The sequence below is a fragment of the Adiantum capillus-veneris genome, chromosome 11, assembly GCF_014529385.1.
Source record: "Adiantum capillus-veneris isolate H3 chromosome 11, ASM1452938v2, whole genome shotgun sequence".
Taxonomy (NCBI): domain Eukaryota; kingdom Viridiplantae; phylum Streptophyta; class Polypodiopsida; order Polypodiales; family Pteridaceae; genus Adiantum; species Adiantum capillus-veneris.
This window is the reverse complement of record NC_140941.1, coordinates 66,397,408-66,417,182: the sequence shown is the minus strand read 5'-3', so window position 1 is coordinate 66,417,182 and position 19,775 is coordinate 66,397,408. Positions and strand designations below refer to the sequence as shown.

The window sequence follows — 19,775 nt, the reverse complement described above, 5'->3', positions numbered from 1 at the left end:
CTTCCTTGAAGGGAATGGGCTTCTTTGAGTCTTCTTGGGTCAAAGGTGTTACATTGTACACTACGGCTCATAGTCATGTGCTTGTTGTACGTGGGCAGGGTGTCTAGATCTGTACGATCTTGTTTTCTGTAGGTTAAGCAGTCATCACAACTCAAAACTTTTGAGGATTGCATATGTCTATTCAAGAAGAGAAGTTTGTGGATGCTCAGGTTGCAAGGCAAGAGGGCAATGGGCATTGTGAATATGTAATAGAGATCATCAGACAAAATCGGAAATAATGAGAGATAGGGATGGGTGAGACTCTCAAATTGAGAGCATTTGCAAGTATCTTGTAGGGTGTGTTGAGAGATTATGGGGATGGGGTAAATTAAATCTGTGTCAAGTTTTGAGGCATCACATGTAATCGAGCACATGCTGAAAACCTTGTTGAAGGCAAGAAAGCATGTTGTATGAGACACGACTCTCCCACTTTATCCATTTGAATTTGGCAGATACTTTGAAATATTTGTCACGAAACCGTAGCAGATGGTGAAGGTGCAGGTGAGAGAAGGTTTGCTCCTCCTCACCATCACTAACACCATTAAGACCTATTTAGGAATTTTGGGAATTATTCAAGTCCCATTTCTTATAACGCTATTAAAAAACTTAGTATTTTTGTGTAGTTTAAGCTATCATCTATTCACGGTTACACTCTATGTTTCATATACCCCTTAACACATATCTGTAGGGATATGTGTATTTATATACATACTTATATGCATCAACTACAATGACATCAAAAGAATGAGGGAAGCATGGCACTAACTCAATTTGCATTATACTACATTATTCATGTAGAAAAAGTTCTTTGAATCAGTAGCTCAGTTTGAGACATTAACGTTAAAGAATTGGCTATATCAACACTCATAAAAAGAATCTACAAGTGATTGTTCTCTCCAAAAAACTTTCAAGCTCTTCATTTGATTGATTCCACATTTTTGGAAAAATCAAGTAGGTTCCGGGCATATTCCACATTACACTGTAAAGGGCCTCGTAAAAAATTAAGGTATTATTTCCATCCAGATCATGAAAAATTCTCCATGCTACATCCAAGTTCTTGTGGTATACAAATCGATATCCAATTAGAAGATCTGTCTTTTGGCATGCTGCCTGTCCTGCTATGACATTAAATTTTTGATGGTGTTGTGGAAAGCATAACTCAAGAATACGACGAGTCCTTTGCAATCTATTAGTGCTCCAAATCCGCACCTCAAACCATTGCATGCAAAAATCAAGGAAAGTGAATGCATCTTTGCAAATAAAATGCCACACATTTGTACTCTCTTCAACGAGATGCATATGTTTTTCCCAATCTGGGCATACATCACCATGTTGCATTTCAATGGTCTTAAGTAAAACACCATTGAGTTCAAGGATCAATACTCTTCTTTGTTTTCGTATAGTATCTGAGAGTGGTGGAATCAATTTCCTTCTAGGCCTATGAGTCCTCAATGACATGTGCCACCTCAATAGTAAATGCTTTGTACATTTGAAATCAAATTTATATGCTTCAGAATCTCCTGTTCCAAAAAAAAGGCATGATGGTCAATGGAAGAGATATTACTTTCAATTAACACACAGTGCACCAACATTATTTATTTTATCCATGATATATATAGACTTAAACCTTGAGAAGACAACAAAAGAAAATATTTTTCTTCAATACACAGAAGAAATCTTGTACAAAGAGCTCCAACCACAAAGATAAAAGAGAGACTTCTTTTCCAAAGCTGAATAACATCTAGTTGATGAAATATAAAAGTGTACATATTTGGTTCATGTTCAAATAATTGGACCCAACACATTGTTTTGGCCGGAATACTAGAGCCCAACACATTGTTTTGGTCAAAATCTTCTTAACACATTTCCACCACTCTAGATGTATGTGAACATTCCAAGTGATTGAGTCAACGCGCACGCCAAGCCCTTACTAGTTTTTTTCTTCCACCTGCAATAACAAATATGCTAGATTAGATAAAAATTTGATTTTATTTTTTATATTTTTTGATAAATCTAAAGTGATTCCTACCCATAAGCTTAAGTAGGCCTTTTGTAGCGTTGATATGTATGCTTTTGCTGCAACTCCGCTAATGAAATGACCACGACCATACCCCAAGCTAGTAGCATAAGCAATAGCATGTTGATCAATCAAATTTTTTGTTTTGTGAGACAATTTTAACAAGTTAAGCTGGTTTGAAGATAATAGTGGCACACCAAACTTGGATGCCAACATAGCTGGATCCTTGCTTAAGGAGTTTACTACTTTCTTGCCTCTACTTTCTTGAACATAACTTAACTTGTTATTGCACAATGGTAGCTGTGAAGATGCACAAGATGAGCTTTCCACTTCGACTGAATTGTTGTCAAGTTCTTCCTTTAGAACTTGGACATTGAACATACCCCATTCTTCCATAATGTCTTGAAACTTTGTAAATAGTTCATGAACCTCTGTGATTGGAGATTTTCCTAGCCGATTGAGTGAAATAATAGATCGAATGTCATCTGTATTATTTAGATTTAAAAGGTATGGTAGAAGCTCATTGCAAAGAAGATAGTCAGGCCTCCCTTGAAAACTTTCAGGATATAAACAGTTATCATTTGGGTTAATACATCCCTTGAAAGGGCTATCATCAATGAGCAATGTATTCTTTGTACTGCATAAATTCCTGCACTGATACCAAACCCTCAACAAAGGCTTAAACATAGCTTCAACATTAGGCTTATCCGGTCTATACACTTTTCGAAGATTATGGATGTAGCAATCTTCTTGTCCCCATACCATAAAGAAATGATATTTTTTATGTGCATGCTTTTCAAGAGTGTTCACATAAGTGAAAACATTCTTTTGTAGCATGGTGGACCAAATACCAACATGAAAGTACTGACTTATCTCATCCAAAAATTCAAAACAACCCGGACGAACAACAATTGTGGTGTGACCAAGGTCAATTTTGACACAATCTATACATGGATGCCTCTTCTCTTCTTTGCTGAGTAAAACTCCATTAAGATCAAGAATGAGTGCATGTTTCTTCATGCTGATTGCATGAGCAATATTTTCTGCATACGATACAAAAGAATGATAACAATTTAAGTTTTTGCACTTATAAATCTCAAAACAAGGGACCATATATTTGCAGCACACAATTGTAAATTGCACACGTTTATTTACGTCTCATACTCCCATACTCCTCTATAATGATGTCTCCTAAAAGTGATTGCATTTCTCTATTGATGTGGGAAGATTGAAAGACTAGTTTATCTCCATCTCTCTCAAAAGAATATAAGCTTCCAAGTGGCCTACGTTTTCGTGCATCGGGACGTAGCTCCTCAACGTTGATGTCTACTTGTGGCACACTGGATCCTTGATTTTGAATGTCAATTTCACCTGCAAAGACAACATAATAGAATTTTGTATTATCTTCCAAAAAGGGCCATATCTATACTAATCACATTGGACAAATAAGTACCTTTGTTTTTCTCACCAACTTCAATCCCTTGCTCCCTTTCTTGAATGCTCTTGACTTTGTTTGTATTTGGTGTCGCTTTTCCTGTCCCTTTGTCAGTTTTTTCTTGTATGTCCTTGGTTGCAAGAGTCGATTGGAGCTCTTCATTGGCTTCACCCTTCTTCCCACTACCCTCTGCATCCTCATCTCTTTGAGGTATGTTGTTAGTGTCTGTGAAGGTTTTGGAGAATTTTGCACAACAAAATCACTTTGATGCTCTACAACCACCATCTCCTCTTCACTATTCCTAATGTCACTTTCATGAATTTGGGTCTCTCCAATTGTAGGTAGCATGTTCTCGCTCTCTTTAGTCATGTCATTTGAAGTTTTTTGAGAGGTTTGTTCTACAAGATCACTTTTGTGCTCTACAAGATCACCTTTATGAAACTCGGTCTCTCCAACAATGGTGGGTAGCACTTGTGCTGCTTGAGATATGTTATCTCCGTCTTCTATTTTGTTGTCTTCATATGAAAGATGAAAAAAGCCAAATTTTTACCAATTTAGAAAATAGTCTAGTGGATTTTCAATAACCATAGAAGCCATTTCATTTCCATCATCTAACCCAGACGTTTTATGCTAGAAAGGATCCATTTAACACATTAACACAAAAATGCTAACCTAGAATGATACCTAAAGCACATTTGAAAGTGAGGCTTAATCTTAATCTCCAGCCTAAGGCTTAAGTCTCAAAGTTTAGGCTTTTGTTTCAAGCCTAAAACTTAAGTCTCAAGATTTATGCTTATGTTTGAAGTTTAAAATGTAAGTCCTAAGCCCTTTTTAGTCTTCATCATTCACTATGTGAAAACATTTTATACTATGTGCACACTGAAGACCTATTTATAAAACCCATTATCTATGAATTTTTCAAGGTATCATCCAATTTTTTTCATAATCTATAAGTATTTTGTTATTTGTAACATTTTTTTGCTACAATTCTCATGAGACTGGACTCATATGGTAGTGCTACACTAACATACAAAGGCAAGGCTCGAACTTAAGTTCGATCCTACAAAATAAATTTCAGTTTCTTGTTATAGATTATGACTCTTTCTCTTTCTTAACATATGTAATCGCTACAATAGGATGTGAAATTATGAGCTTCACTTGGAAGTACTGAGGTAGGATTCTATGACAAGGACTTTTGAGGCTCAAACTTAATTTCATGCCTAAGGCTTAAGTCTTAACCTTAAGCTTATGTTTCAAGTGTAAGGCTTAAATCTCAAGCCATGTCTAGTCGCAACGCATTCAGTATGTATAAAATTATTATATTGTGCACATCTAGGGCCTATTCAAAAAACCTCTTAACTATGAATTTTTCAAGGTATGATCCTTTTTACTTCATGATCTGTAAGTATTGCTATTTGGAAGATTATATTACTACAATGCTCTTGAGATTGGCATAACATGGTAGTGCTCATGAGCTCGGCCTCACATGGTAGTGCTACACTAACATGTGGAGGCAAGGTTCAAACTTAAGTTCGAGCCTACAAACTAAATTTCAATGCCTTGTTAGGTACAAAGACATTATGAGTTTCACGTAACATATGCAAGTGTTGCACTAGGATAAGGAAGTTCAAGTCTCACTTAGAACAACTCAGCCATGACTTTTTTGATTGAAGTTCATACACAAGTGCTTCACTATCTCTCCCTATTAGGCTTGAACTTAAGTTTGAGCCTCATTAGTGTTTGGTAATGCTTTATTATTGTCTCACCAAAACCAAAATTTCTTACTCTTAAAACACATTTGTATGTTAGCTATGCTTTGTGAATTGACACTTTAAATAAAGACATGTGCTTTGTGATGGCTCAAACTCAAGTTTGATCCCCCCCATCATTTTTTAAAACAACAACAATTAAATCTAATTAAAATGACATACTTTTAGATAAAGACACAAGATAGTATTAAGAAAATAGTGTTTGAAGGACCTAAAGTATCACAATTGATCAATTCAATACACTATCCTGCCTTTTTATACTTTAGGAGTCTGTTGGTACATGAGAATGGCATGCATCATTAAACCTAGTATCAAAAATACTCTAAGAAGCATTCGCACCTTTTTCATCAGCTACTACAATGTCTTGAGGGGCTCTATCATCCTCTTGTGCATCCTCATTGCCTGCATCATCATCCTCATTATCTTCATCATTTTCTTTTGCACACTCAATATCCACAACTGGACTCATTTCTCCAACATTGTCTGCCCCCCCTTGATGATCAAAATTCGTAGCTTCTTGAACTTCACTATCATCCGTATTGTCTACGTTATCATTGTCTTCATTTCCATCAACATCCTCTCCACTGCTTTGTTGCTCATCGATGTCAAGATTGTTAAGGTCTTCTTTTTCTTTATCATCCAACTCCATTGTTTGTCTCGCAAGTGATGCTTGACTTGCACCACACCACTCCTGCAAGGACGGATTGCTCTCCAAAAGACTAGAGCATTGAGATTCTAACTCCATTGCTTCAAAATCATCTTTACATAGAGCAATTGCCCTTCTCTTCTTCGACAAGCTTTGCTCCAACACAACTCCACCGCAAAAAAAATTCCAACACATAGCTTTGCTCAGGACAAAACCCTGTGATAAGGCCATCAATGAAGTTTCTATCAATAAATTCATGATCCTTGTCACAAGAGCCTGATAAAAAGACTCTTTTTGTATGAGCTTTGTCAATAGCCTCAAATCTATCAACCTTGCTAACAAAAAGAGCAACCATTGCAGAGTCCACAGTTCCATCTATCCATGAGTCATCTCTTGTTGCTTGGATATTTCCATATTCAATATGGACCTTAGTTGATTGGCTAGAAACCCCTTCAACAAGCATTTCGATATTGATGAAATCAATGAAACACACTAGCACATATTCGTATTGTGCATTCAATGTGTTTAGATTGAGTGCCAAATTTGCAAAAAAATCTATAGAGAGCTTTTCTTTAGTACCATGAAGATCCAAGACAACCAATTGAAATGGTACGTGCTATGTATTGCAAAAGTCTTTGATCTTCCCCATATCAAAGCCCACCCCCTTGATTCTCCATGGAATAGACTCATCTTGAGATATAATGCCCATATAAGCTCTATAAAGATGATTGAGGAGAGTTATTACACTTTTTGGAAGTGAGGGTGGAGTCTTCTTTGCTCTGTTGAGGGAGTCCTTGACATAGTGCTGGCTATAGATCCTCATTTGATTGTACTCATGCTCTCCTAGCTTGTACTTATCACAAACTTGCTCCCAAGATAAATTTTCCCTTGTCAAATCAAAGAAGAGTGATATTATTGCTTCTTTCAACACTCGATCTGTTTTTAGCTTCCAAGCCATCTCATCCATGTCCATTCTATGAGGGGTATACTTGCTCTTCTTTAGCAAGATGGTTTTGTCCAGGATTGCATTTTGTAGTTCAAGAACTTCTTTATTCTCGAGGCCTAAAATGCACCTGAACAATGTAGGTGCCAGTGTTGCTGTGCCAGGTGCTTGTCGAATCTGACCACCCTTCATAGTTAGAAATTTAGGATTTTCGTTGGAACCTTCGTCAATTGTTTCTCCTTTTGTATTTGGCAGCAAGCCTGGAGCATATTGTCTCATGATCTTGACCCAATTCTTCCATATCTTCTCATCACATAGAAGCAAATGCAAGTCGGTCTTGACAAATCCCTTTTGAAGTGTGTGCTCTGTTGTCTCAACAAAGGTCTGCAAAATTGAAAATTCCAACATCAATATTGACAAGGCTCTAACTTGTGGGATTGAGACGTATACTTAATAAGTTCAAGCCTAGCTAGATTGAATTGTTTCTTTATATGCTCACATACATCTATGCAAAGTCCAAAATACATGGGTATATGTAAGTGGAGCTCAAACTTAAGTTCGAGCCTTGCTTAGCCTCATATGAAAGTGACACTAAATCTTAAGTTAAAACCTCAATTTAAGTTCTAAATGAGCACATGGAGGTCTTGCTTGAGCCTATGATAGACTCTAGTTTACAAATAGATATTGATTAAAAAGACTCACATCCATGTTTTCAAAGAATCAAACAAGTACCTTCCAAGCCTCAAAGTCCTTCTTGGTTTGGTTGACACCAGGTGGTGGCTTAGAAGGACAACCATTTGCACGCCAGTGTGCTCGTGCTTGCATAAGTTGGTCAAGAAATGGCTCCTTTTGCATTGACATTGCAACAGATAGATTCGCATCTTTGGAGATTTCACGAGAGATCTTTGGTGGGAAATTGAGAATAATCTTTGATCGTCTATATTTGAATTGTTGACGCAATTGAGGGGTGACCTTTGCAACATTTGCACCTTGCAAACGTTTTGCAGCACTAATGGAGTGTTGTCCAGAGATGATCCAGTAATCAACATTGCGAACATCCTCTTTGGCAAGTTTGTCAAGAGGATGTTTTTTGGAAGGATCACAAGGCATCAAAATTGCTAGTATCTCCTCTTGCTTTGGTTCTTGAATGAAGTCTAAAGTCAAAATCCTGACCCAATCTAGATTTAATCTTCTGTACACATAGTTTGATGGAGCAGGAAAACACCTTGTCACGTCAATGCTAAAGACTTCATTGATCCCAAAAGGATAGAATCCCTTCTTGATTTCTAAAGAGGTCAGTGCCTTGTTATCTTTAGATGGAGTTTCCATGTCCATCAACTCCTCTTCCGAAACCTCTTTTTCTTCTGCACTCTTTTTCATCTTCCTCTTTGCTAGTTTTTGTCGATCTTCCTCAAGAGTAGAATCATCCTTTGCCTTTCTTTTTCTTCTGAGTCCTTGTGCATCTTGCCCTTGTGAACCTTCTTGCTCCTCTAAATTAATGGTGGAAATGATCTTCTCTACATGTGTTGAAGCGCTTACACAGGCACCTCTTGATGCTGCAAGTGCACTCCTAACTATGGCTTTCCCTGTCTTCTCCACAAATTTCTTAGGTAGTGCCCCTATTGGTTTCTTTGCAGGTACAATCTTCTTTGGTAAGATCAAGACTCGCTTTGCATGTTTCACTGCCTTCACTAGGTCCTCCACACAGTCCACACCCGAGTCTTCTTGATTAGTGAAGCTGGAGATCTTCAATCCTAATTTTACAATAGAATTTTATTTTCCTAGTTTGCTACCATTCATGTCTGCTACATGAAAAGTGCCCAATGATAAGCAAAACTTGTTTGCCTTTATGGTCTCTCCAATAGGTAGCATATTACATGCAAAGCATGCCTTTGCTGTTGCATCCACATCATCTTTGACACCCACAACAATCCCCATGTCTCCATATTTCATATCACCTTGTGACAAATATAGATGGATGTCACCTTTGTAGTTTGCATCTGTATCGTAGGTATACACAAACCACTTCACTCCTTCTTCTTTTGTTAACTCAAAGGTCTTGTCAACCTTTATTCTTGGAGTAGTAGTTTTGGCGTGAGTGGACATTCCAAGAACATCGAGTGTGAAGACTTGTTTACCCTGCTCTGGTATACTTGGTACATTGGAAGCCTCCATTCTTGAAACAACCAAAAAGAACAATGTTAGAACCTAAACAAGGAGCATATGTTTAAGTTAAATAGTATATTTAAGAAAAAACACTAGCATGTGTAGGCCAGGCTCGTACCTAAGTTTGAGCCAAAAGATGTTGTTTTGTACCCTTGCTAGCCACAAGGATGTCATGAGAGTAGTCTTGCAAGTTAGTGCTACATTAAATTTGAGCCTAAAAGTGAAGCTCTATGATTTTTCTAGCTAGAAGGATGTCATGAGGCTAGGCATGCATCCTAGTGCTACATTAGCATATGGAGAGGAAGCTCAAACTTAAGTTTGAGCCTAAAAGTGATTTTTTATTCCCTGATGCACTTGAGGCTCGAACTTAAGATCGAGCCTAAAGGTGCTATTCTATGCCCTTGATAGCCACAAATATGTCATCAAGCTAGCCTTCCATGCTAGTGCTACACTCAAATATGCAAGTGGGGATCAAACTTAAGTTTGAGCCTCTTGTCATTGGTAACCAAAAGGATGCCATGAGGCTAGACTTAAGTTCAATCCTAAGTTTTTTTCTATTCTTGCATGAATCCTAAAAGGACTTAGTGAATCTAGATTTTCATGATAGTGCTATACTAACATATCTAGGTGAGGCTCGAACTTAAGCTCGAGCCTCTTGCCTCTGGTAGCCACAAGGATGTCCCTCGGCTATAGCCTTACACCCTAGTGCTACAATAGCATATGCAAATAAGGCTAGCCACAAGGATGTCATGAGGCAAGCCTTGCATCCTAGTGCTAAAGAATATGCACTTGAGGCTCGAACTTAAGATCGAGCCTCATGCCTCTGGTATACTAACATATCTATACTAACATTTCATGATAGTGCTATACTAACATATCTAGGTGAGGCTCGAACTTAAGCTCGAGCCTCTTGCCTCTGGTAGCCACAAGGATGTCCCTCGGCTAGCCTTACACCCTAGTGCTACAATAGAATATACAAATAAGGCTAGCCACAAGGATGTCACGAGGCAAGCCTTGCATCCTAGTGCTAAAGAATATGCACTTGAGGCTCGAACTTAAGATCGAGCCTAAAGGTGTTCTTCTATGCCCTTGGTAGCAACAAGCCCTATATGCTGGTCCTACTCTAGTATATGCAAGCGAGGATCGAACTTAAGTTTGAGCCTACTGGCATTGGTAGCCACACAGATGTCATGAGGCTAACCTTACACCCTAGTGCTAAAGTAACATATACAGTTGATGCTCAAACTTAAGTTCAAGGTAGACTTGCTATATTAGCTTATGTAGGCAAGGTTCTAACTTAAGCTCGAGCCTCTTTCCCTAAGTAGCCACAAGAATGTCATTATGCCAGACTTGCTACAATAGCATATGTAGGCAAAGTTCGAACTTAAATTTGAGCCGCTTTCCCTAAGTAGACACAAGGATGACATTAAGTTAGACTTGCTATGTTAGCATAAGTAAGCAAGGTTCAAACTTAAGTTTGAGCCTCTTTCCCTAAGAAGCCACAAGGATGTCATTAAGATAGCCTACAATAGCATATGCAGGCAAGGTTTCAACTTAAATTTGAGCCGCTTTCCCTAACTATTCACAAGGATGTCATTAGGTTAGAATTGCTATACTAGCATATGTAGGCGAGGTTCGAACTTAAGTTTGAGCCTCTTTCCCTAAGTAGCCACAAGAATATCCCTCGGCTAGCCTTACACATTGGTGCTACAATATCATATGCAATTGAAGCTAAAACTTAAGTTTGAACCTAAAGGTGTTGTTATGTTCCCTTGGTATCCACAAGGATGTCATGAATCTAGACTTTCATACTAGCATATGTAGGCAAGGCTCAAACTTAAGTTCGAGCCTCTTGCCCTTAGTAGACACAAGGATGTCATGAGGAAATCCTTCCATCCTAGTGCTACACTAGCATATGAAAATGAGGCTTGAACTTAAGGTGATATTCTATACCCATGGTAGCCACAAGGATGGCATTAGGCTTGCATTCTAGTGCTACACTAGCCTATGCAAGTGAGGATCAAACTTAAGTTCGAGCCTCTTGGAATTAGTATCTCTAAAGGATGAGTATAGACATACTCCCTAGTGCTATAGTAGCTTATACAATTGAGGCTCGAACTTAAGCTCGAGCCTCAAAGTGTTTTTCTTTTCCTTTGGTATCCACATGGATGTCATGAAGCTATACATGCATCGTAGTGCTATACTGACATTTGTAGGCAAGGTCTACACTTAAGTACAAGATTTTTTCCATTGTTTGCCACAAGGATGCTATTTTATGACCTTAGTAGCTATAAGGATTTCACAAGGCTAACCTTTCCCCCTAGAGCTACAGTATGAAATAATCAAACTTTAGCTTGAGTCTAAAGATATTTTTCCATGTCCTTGATAGCCACACGGATGTCATGAGGCTGTGCCCTTGCATAGTAGGGCTACACAGCAAGCAAGGCTCTTTCCATTGGTAGCTACAAGGATGTTAGGAGGCAAGCCTTGCATCCTAGTTCTAAAGAATATGCACTTGAGGCTCGAACTTAAGATCGAGCCTAAAGGTGTTCTTCTATGCCCCATGTAGCAACAAGCCCTACATGATGGTGCTACTCTACTATATGCAGGTGAGGATCGAACTTAAGTTTGAGCCTACTGGCATTGGTAGCCACACAGATGTCATGAGGCTAACCTTACACCCTAGTGCTAAAGTAACATATACAGTTGAGGCTCAAACTTAAGTTCAAGGCAGACTTGCTATATTAGCATATGTAGGCAAGGTTCGAACTTAAGCTCGAGCCTATTTCCCTAAGTAGCCACAAGGATGCCATTAAGCCAGACTTGCTACAATAGCATATGTAGGCGAGGTTCGAACTTAAATTTGAGCCGCTTTCCCTAGAGCTATTATGCTCTAGCCCTAGTTAAGTCTCAAGCACTTGCATGAGGCAACGCTATCATGCTAAAATATTCACAATAAGCTCATGAGGTCACACTAGAGTGGAATATGCTAGTGCTTTGAGAGCATTAGAAGGTGAGGTTTAAGCTACATCAGCTCATTGTTCTAGTTTCTCAACAAGGAAACAAGGCACCAAAAATGAGCTAAATATCAAAAGCAAAGAATCTACGTCAAGTGAAAATGTCACACTCAGTACCCAACCAAGTAAGTGTTGTTATCTATCTTTTTCTTTAAGTAGATTAATTACTTAATTATAGTTTTAAAAAAAGTTAATTAAAGTACTTATTGATTAATTACTCTAATTAAAGAATAGCCACTTACTTTCAATTTATAGAGCGTGATTTTAAACGTAGTTGTAGTTTGATTAACTTAATGATAGAGTTTAAAAGGTGTATCAAGGAGACGGTAGCAAACAATAATGAGTATAAGTAGTCATTAGAAGTAGATTAACTAGAGATTAGAAACTAATAGAATGATATCGAAGACTGAACTTTTGAGATGCAAGTTTAGGAGAGATTAAGAGGAAGGGAGGGAGTGATTAAGAGGAGGCAAGGGAGATTACATAGAGAGATTAGAAGAGATTAGGGAGTGATTAAGAGGAGGCAAAGGAGATTACATAGAGAGATTAGGGAGTGATTAAGAGGAGGCAAGGGAGATTACACAGAGAGATTAGGGAGTGATTAAGAGGAGCTGATGGTAATTACACAGAAAGATTAGAAGAAGATATCACACACACACACACACACACACACACACACACACACACACACGAGAGAGAGAGAGAGAGAGAGAGAGAGAGAGACAAAGAAGTGCACCTGGATAAGCCTTTCGAATTTAAAATTCAAATTTCAAATCTAAAGTGCAATCAGATCTTCACCTGCAATCAAAAAGAGAAAGATATGCACACACACACACACACACACACACACACACACACACACAGAGTTAATGTAGAGCGTTTTGGGACTTCAAATAGATTCATAGAGAAGAGGGAGATGGGAAATTACAGAGCCATACCTGTCACGTCGTCGTCAGTTTTTTCACTGTCTGCACAAAAACTGAAACCCTGTTTTAATGTAGAAGAGAGAGAGAGAGAGAGAGAGAGAGAGAGAGAGAGAGAGAGAGAGAGAGAGAGAGAGAGAGAGAGAGAGAGAGAGAGAGAGAGAGAGAGAGAGAGAGAGAGAGAGAGAGAGAGAGAGAGAGAGAGAGAGAGAGAATTAATCTAGATTTGTGAAAAAGAGCCTTGTGGGGCCGCGAGCAGATTCGCAGAGGGTAAGGAGATGCGGGAGTAAAGAATCTCACCTGTCGCACCGTCGTTGAATTCGTCACAGTCTGTAGAAAAATCCAAACCTATTATAATATAGAAGGTTTTAAAAGCATTAAAAAGCCTTTAATAGCTTTTCCTACCAACCCTACCAAGGTTATATTAGCAAACTCACATGCGTGGACCAAAACTAATGGTTTTCATGATGGTTAAAAGAAGTGAAAAAAAAACTTTTCACGAAAATCAGCATAACTTTCACATACGGAGTCCGATTGCAAAACTTTTTTTATGAGCCTGTAGCTTGAGAGCGGCTCTACGCTTTTCTAAACAAACCATGTTCATAAAACATGTCTACAACAGGTTTTATGAACAGTTTTCAAAAAAATGACGTTTAAGGGGTCAAAAAATTTGACGAAGTTAGGGGTGTCTAGAACTAGTTTTTTGAGAGTTTTGGGAAAATAATACTCACAAGTTGGACATAGTTTTGACTTCCCATGGCTAAAACCTCTTAGGATCAATGAGTGAGGGACCCACCTCCACCAACCCTCTTCCTTAACCGATTTCATTGCACCTTTTTGCATGTAAAATTGTCCTGCTACAACACGTAAAACACCAGGACTATAATCACCAAGAATCGATTTACACATAAACAACTGAGAAAAAAACCTCATTGTATTTTGAATGTCCATCAACGCTCAATTTTCATAGCATAATCTCCAAGGCCACCTATACTCGAACTAATGTCCTATCCTAAAAGAAAACTATATGACTAACTAGGCTCGAACTTAAGTTTGAGCCACTCATGCAACTACTTTGAAACCTCACTTTCTTGTAAGCTCCGACTTTTTTGATAGGTCATTCAAGGAAACTTGGGTTTGATGTAAAGCTCATCATTACCTTGGCTCCACCTTACAACTCTTTAAATGTATAATATAACTCGAACTTCAATTTGAGTCTCCTTCCAAATTCAAGGCTACTTCAACATAGCTTGGATTTTTTCTCACACCTGTTGTTGCTCGTAGATTTCTAACACTTGAATCTGCATCTATGCTCAAACTTGAGTTTGAGCCTTCTACCAAATTCCATGGGTGCCTCCATGTAACTTGGGCTACATCTTGCAACCCGTGTGACAAGTATAGATTTCTAACACTTCGATGTACATTTAGGCTCAAACTTGAGATCGAGCCACCTACAAAATTCCATGCTTGCCTCTATGAAACTTTGGCTTTGTAAAACTCTTTTTATCTAGGTATTTATAGCACTTAGATGTACATCTAGGATCAAACTTGAGTTTAAGCCTCCTACCGTCGTGCGTAGGTTGACTTATAGCTTGAGATCCATCTTGCAACTATTTTAAGCTAAAGATTTCTAGCACTTAGACCTACATTTAGGCTCCATCTATGCTCCGGCATTGTAACTTAGGCACCATATTGGACCTATTTTTCAGCTTTATATTTCTAGCACTTAGATGTACATTTAAACTCAAACTTGAGCTCGAGCCTCCTACCATTCCCAATGGGTTGATTCAGTATAACTCGAGATCCATCTTGTAACTCTTGTGAGCTATATATTTCTAGCACTTGAATGTGCATAAACTCTCCATCCTCCTATCAAATTCCATGGGTGCCTCTGCAATGTAACATAGTCCCTATCTTGCAACTCTTGTCATCTTTATATTTCTAGCACTTGGATGTAAATACAAGCTCAAACTTGAGCTCGAGCCTCCTACCATCCTCCATGGATTGACTCAGTGTAGATTTTCTTAATTGAATGGGATGCAAGATTTTGCCAAAATTGTGAGTGTATCTTGGGAATGCATTAAATTTTGAATTATATGTTCAGACATACAATTTTATTGATATCTCTTGATTTTCTCAAAAATTGCAGGGTCCAAAACAAGGTGATTCAATGTTTCTTGTTGATGGTTCCACAAGGAAAGCTCGTGGGGTTATTCATTCCACTGATGCATCTCAACGTTGTGGTTTTGAATTGATTGTCACAACATGTGTGGCGATATATGTACTAGAAAGTTTTGATGACACCTTTTTGATTCCATTCGTCACAATGGATGCAAGAACCATGTCTTAAGCAGTTGGAAGCATCATCAAATGGCCATTGCATAATATTGTTATGGACAGAGGAAAATCTCACAAAATAGATGAGGATTTTCTTGTTGGTCAAGAAGATGACTTGATAGATAGAGCGAGTTGGAAAGAGAAAAGAGTCATCCTTTGGGCTGACAATAGATCTACAAAACTTGGTAATGGAGTGGTATTGCTGGTCCACCCATATGAGGCTATAAACTGTACTGAACTAGGTGAGAGTAGCTTGTGTGTCATTGTGGAAGGGTCGATGCATCCACATCAAAGTGATATTTCAAGTTTGAATTTGGTAAGCTGGCCTATTAGGCAGCTCACATTTGAGAATGGTGAGCCCTTGATCAAAGACACTGGATCCTCTTCTACCATTGAGGGTATTCAAGATTTCCTCATGGAAGAAACAGGAGATTCCCTTGACAGCTTATATGCTTCCAGTGATGACTATGAGGATGATGGCATACATAACAACACTAAAACTAGTTTTGAAGAAGGTACCACCAGTACAAAACTAAGTCTTCTTCTTCATACTCAAAATGATAGAGAGCAGGATGCCATTGCCGGTGACTATGATATAAGAGATGGGACAGGTAAGAAAAGGAGTTATGTACATAAAGCTAGGCCTAGAAAAAAAAAAAGGTAATGCTCATGCTTTCAACAAACAATGTGATGCTGCAAACATTCACAAAGTTGCAACAATTGATTGTTGTGAGATATGATGCTGCCAGATTGGAAACAGATCCAAAATCATGCAAGCAAGGGCAGACTTTTGGGGACAAAGCTACACTAGTCGATGCACATTTGTATTGGATTGTATGAGCATGGCTCATAGAAAAGATCAAGAAGAGGAATGCTTTGAGTTTACTTTTGATGGAGAGAAGGTATGTAGTAAAGCATGGTATGTAATGCATGGAATAGGAAAGTCAACATTTTACATGCTGCGTAAAAAATTCTTGGATGGAGCATGCAATGGCAATCATGGAAACACTAGAATAATAAGGAAGATCTTGACACATGTTGAGATGGCAAAAGCACTCATACAAGGCTTCATAGATAATAATGCAGATCAAATGCCACATAAGTCAAGGACAACCATGCATGGCACTCGGGAAACTCAACGTGTTCTACCAACGATGTACAAACAAGTGGACATTTTGCGGGAAGTAAACGACACACTTGTCACAATGGAATACAAAACATCGTCACAGCCAACATTCTCAAGGTTGTGGAACACAGTCTTCAAAACAGCCACTTTATCAAAATCAAACACATTCTCTAAATGTGACATTTGCGCATCCATAAAGGTCAAGCTGGAGTCTACCACAAATCAGGTGGAGCGTGCTAGATACATGGCACAAAGGAGATCACACATGTTGCAACACATGAGCTGCAGAAATTTGTACTATGCTTGGAGGAGCTCTTCAGAAATGAATCCAACCAAGTTCTTGTGCATTATACATGACAAGATGGACCAGAGTAAGACTGCTATACCACAAATTAAACCAGTTCCAAAATCTCTCAATGGGGTTGAGAGGCTTCCAGTATCCTTGACAGGAATGCTCACTCATGGACATGGACAAACAGCTTATGGTCACTTTGCATTGGGATTATGGCCGAGTGATCCCAACTTCACAATTGCATCTCTCTCAAAATATCTAAGAAACTTAGAAAGAAGAGATAAACATATGTTTGGTGACTTGAGCTTAGAAAACTCAAGTGTAGAACCACGAACAAATCTTTTTTATTGTGTTTTGTCTACAGCTTCTCTCTATCACCATATGAAAGTGCTTAAGGAGAAAAACCAGTACTGCAAGGAACAGAGTGCTCAGAATGAAGAGGCAGAGACTGATCTAATCACAAATGTGAATGTGGACACTGAGAATTTTTCTTCTAGACAGGGAAATGATTGTCCAAGGATGCAATCAATCTTTGGTACTAATGCACATGTACAGGAGGATGGCAATGTATTTGGGTTCAAGAGGTTGCCAAGAACATTGTTGTTGCAACTTGACAATTGTGGTTCAGAAAATAAGAATCGATATGTGTTTGCAAACCTATCATTGTTGGTTGCACGAGGAGTCTTTGACATTGTACAACTTGGATTTCTTATGGTTGGCCACACTCATGAAGACATTGATGCATTGTTCATTCGCTTTTCTGAGAAGCTTAGAAAACAAGCCATTTTTACATTTCCACATTTGATGAAGATCTTCAATGAGTGTGTTAGCATGCATCCAGCACCTTTTCTCCTACAAAAGGTGGCAGACTTTAAAGCATTTGTAAAGGATTTCTTACATGATGGAGCAGATAGCTTAGTGGGTCATTCAAAGCCATTGCAATTTAGGTTCTATATGAGTGATGGAATACCTTTGATGCAATACAAAGTGCACCCTAAAAATGTGGATTGGTTACCCGAAAATGGTATAGAGTTATGGAAGAGAAATGAGCAAGGAGGAGCCAAGCTTCCTGAAGGTGTTCCAAAAGTATTACCACCCTTTGAGTATGTTAAAGATAGTGAGAAAGTTATGGAATGAATAAATAAGTATGTTAGTTGGTGGAAAGATCACTTGCAAGAGAAAGGAGATGAAAGTGAGTATGCTAGGTGGATCAACCCAATTCTTACGTACTGGGAGAATCTCATGTAAGCTATGCAAAACCCTGGACAAAGTGAAAACACTTTATTTGATGACTTTTGGCCAAGGAGTATGCGTGAACAAGATCATCCTCTTGAAGTTCCATTGGAAGATGGTCTAGATGAAGCACTTGACATAATAGAGGGCCACTATTGTGGTCCAATGCGCAACAAACCTGCTGAGGAGTTCAACCCAACTCTTGATGTGGCAAAGGGAGACTTTGTACTTGTGCAACCTTGTGATGAAAATTACCCAATTTGGTTAGGAGTGGGAGCAACAGATATTGATCAGAACAATGACTCAGCAACCTATCTTCAAGTGAAGTTACAATACTGGGCACCAATTTCAAAGAAGAAGAATGCAAGTGATGTGGAGGTTTACAAGGATTGTTGGAACAAGTATTGGAGAGAGAACATCAATGATCCTCAACGTTGGGAAGACACTAGCTGCATCATTTGGGCATGGAAGCCCAAGGGTGGACGAATTCCTTAAAAAATCAAGATTCCAAAGGCAATAATCCTCAAGGCCAAAGAGAGTCAGTTGAAACTTGATGAACATGAGACACCATCAAATGTCAATGCAAATGAAGAAGAATGATCGCTTAGCATTCGCCTTTCAACTTTGTAATCTTCTAGCAATGGGTCCAATTAGTCCACCCATAGCTATGGTCATTATCAACATTGATAATGGCATCCCACCTTTGTAATCTTCAAGAAATCTTATTCAATATGAATGGTGTTTTTTTTCACATTAGTCACCCAAGTTTTTCTTGCAACTTACATTTTAATTGTTTTATCAAATGAAGCATGTGTGGGAAGAAAATTTTCGGTGCATGAGCATGTGTGTGTGTGTGTGTGTGTGTGTGTGTGTGTGTATTTGTAAACTAACATGTGCAAAAACACTCTAGTGTATAGTATGGTTGTTGAAAACGGACTATATTGGATCTTGCAGACTCATAAGCATCCACTAAACATTGTATCTCAGTTTTCATATGTGCAACAACCTAGTACAATACAACCTTACCTCAAGTCCATGAGACACAAAAAATCGTCCCAAATGTGTGAATTTTTCCCTATTTTCCTAAATAGGTGTTCATTGGCAAAAACCATTTCCATCATGCTCAACATTACCATCACCATCAACAGCCACATTCCCCCAAAATCGAGCAAAAACAACCTATTTTCTAAGCTTTCGGCTTGGCAATAAAACATTCTGGTTGAGGGCAAGGGAAAAAGGAGAAATTCCACCACAAACAGAGAAAAATAGTGCAAAACCGTGAAAAATAACCCGTTTTTTTTAAACTTCCGTCCGAGCAATAAAAATGCCAGTTGGGGGCAAGGGGAAAAGGCAAATTCCACCATGTTTTCCCTCTCTTGTCTTGGAAGGAAAGACCACTAACAAACATGTAAAGATGTGAAGGGCACCTCACCAATCTTGTAGGTCATGGTGCAATGGTGGTAGCTTTCGCCATCGAAGTTTATGATCTTGAGCTTGATCTTAAACCCGTTTTCATATGGTGCCCAACTTTTATGGTGATACTTTCCCTTATCACTTATCAGAGTATCGCATGCCTAACCAAAGATGTTGCAGAGACGGCAAACTTCAACGCTCGGAGCAAGGAATTCCCAAAGCATGTTGTATGAGAGATGGCCCTCCCGCTTTACCCATTCGAATTTGGCAGATACATCTTTGAAATGTTTCGTCAAGAAAACGTAGCAGGTGGTGAAGGTGTAGGCGAGAGAAGGTTTTCTCGTCCTCACCATCACTAACACCATTGGCAACACCACTTCCATCATCCTCAGCATTGCCATTACCATCAACAGCCGCAT

The 19,775-nt window shown here is 38.6% G+C and overlaps 1 pseudogene; it reads right to left on the bottom strand.

The window, feature by feature from the left end:
- Positions 1-393: 393 nt before the first annotated feature.
- LOC147447378 (uncharacterized) lies at positions 394-19,775 on the bottom strand (annotated as a pseudogene).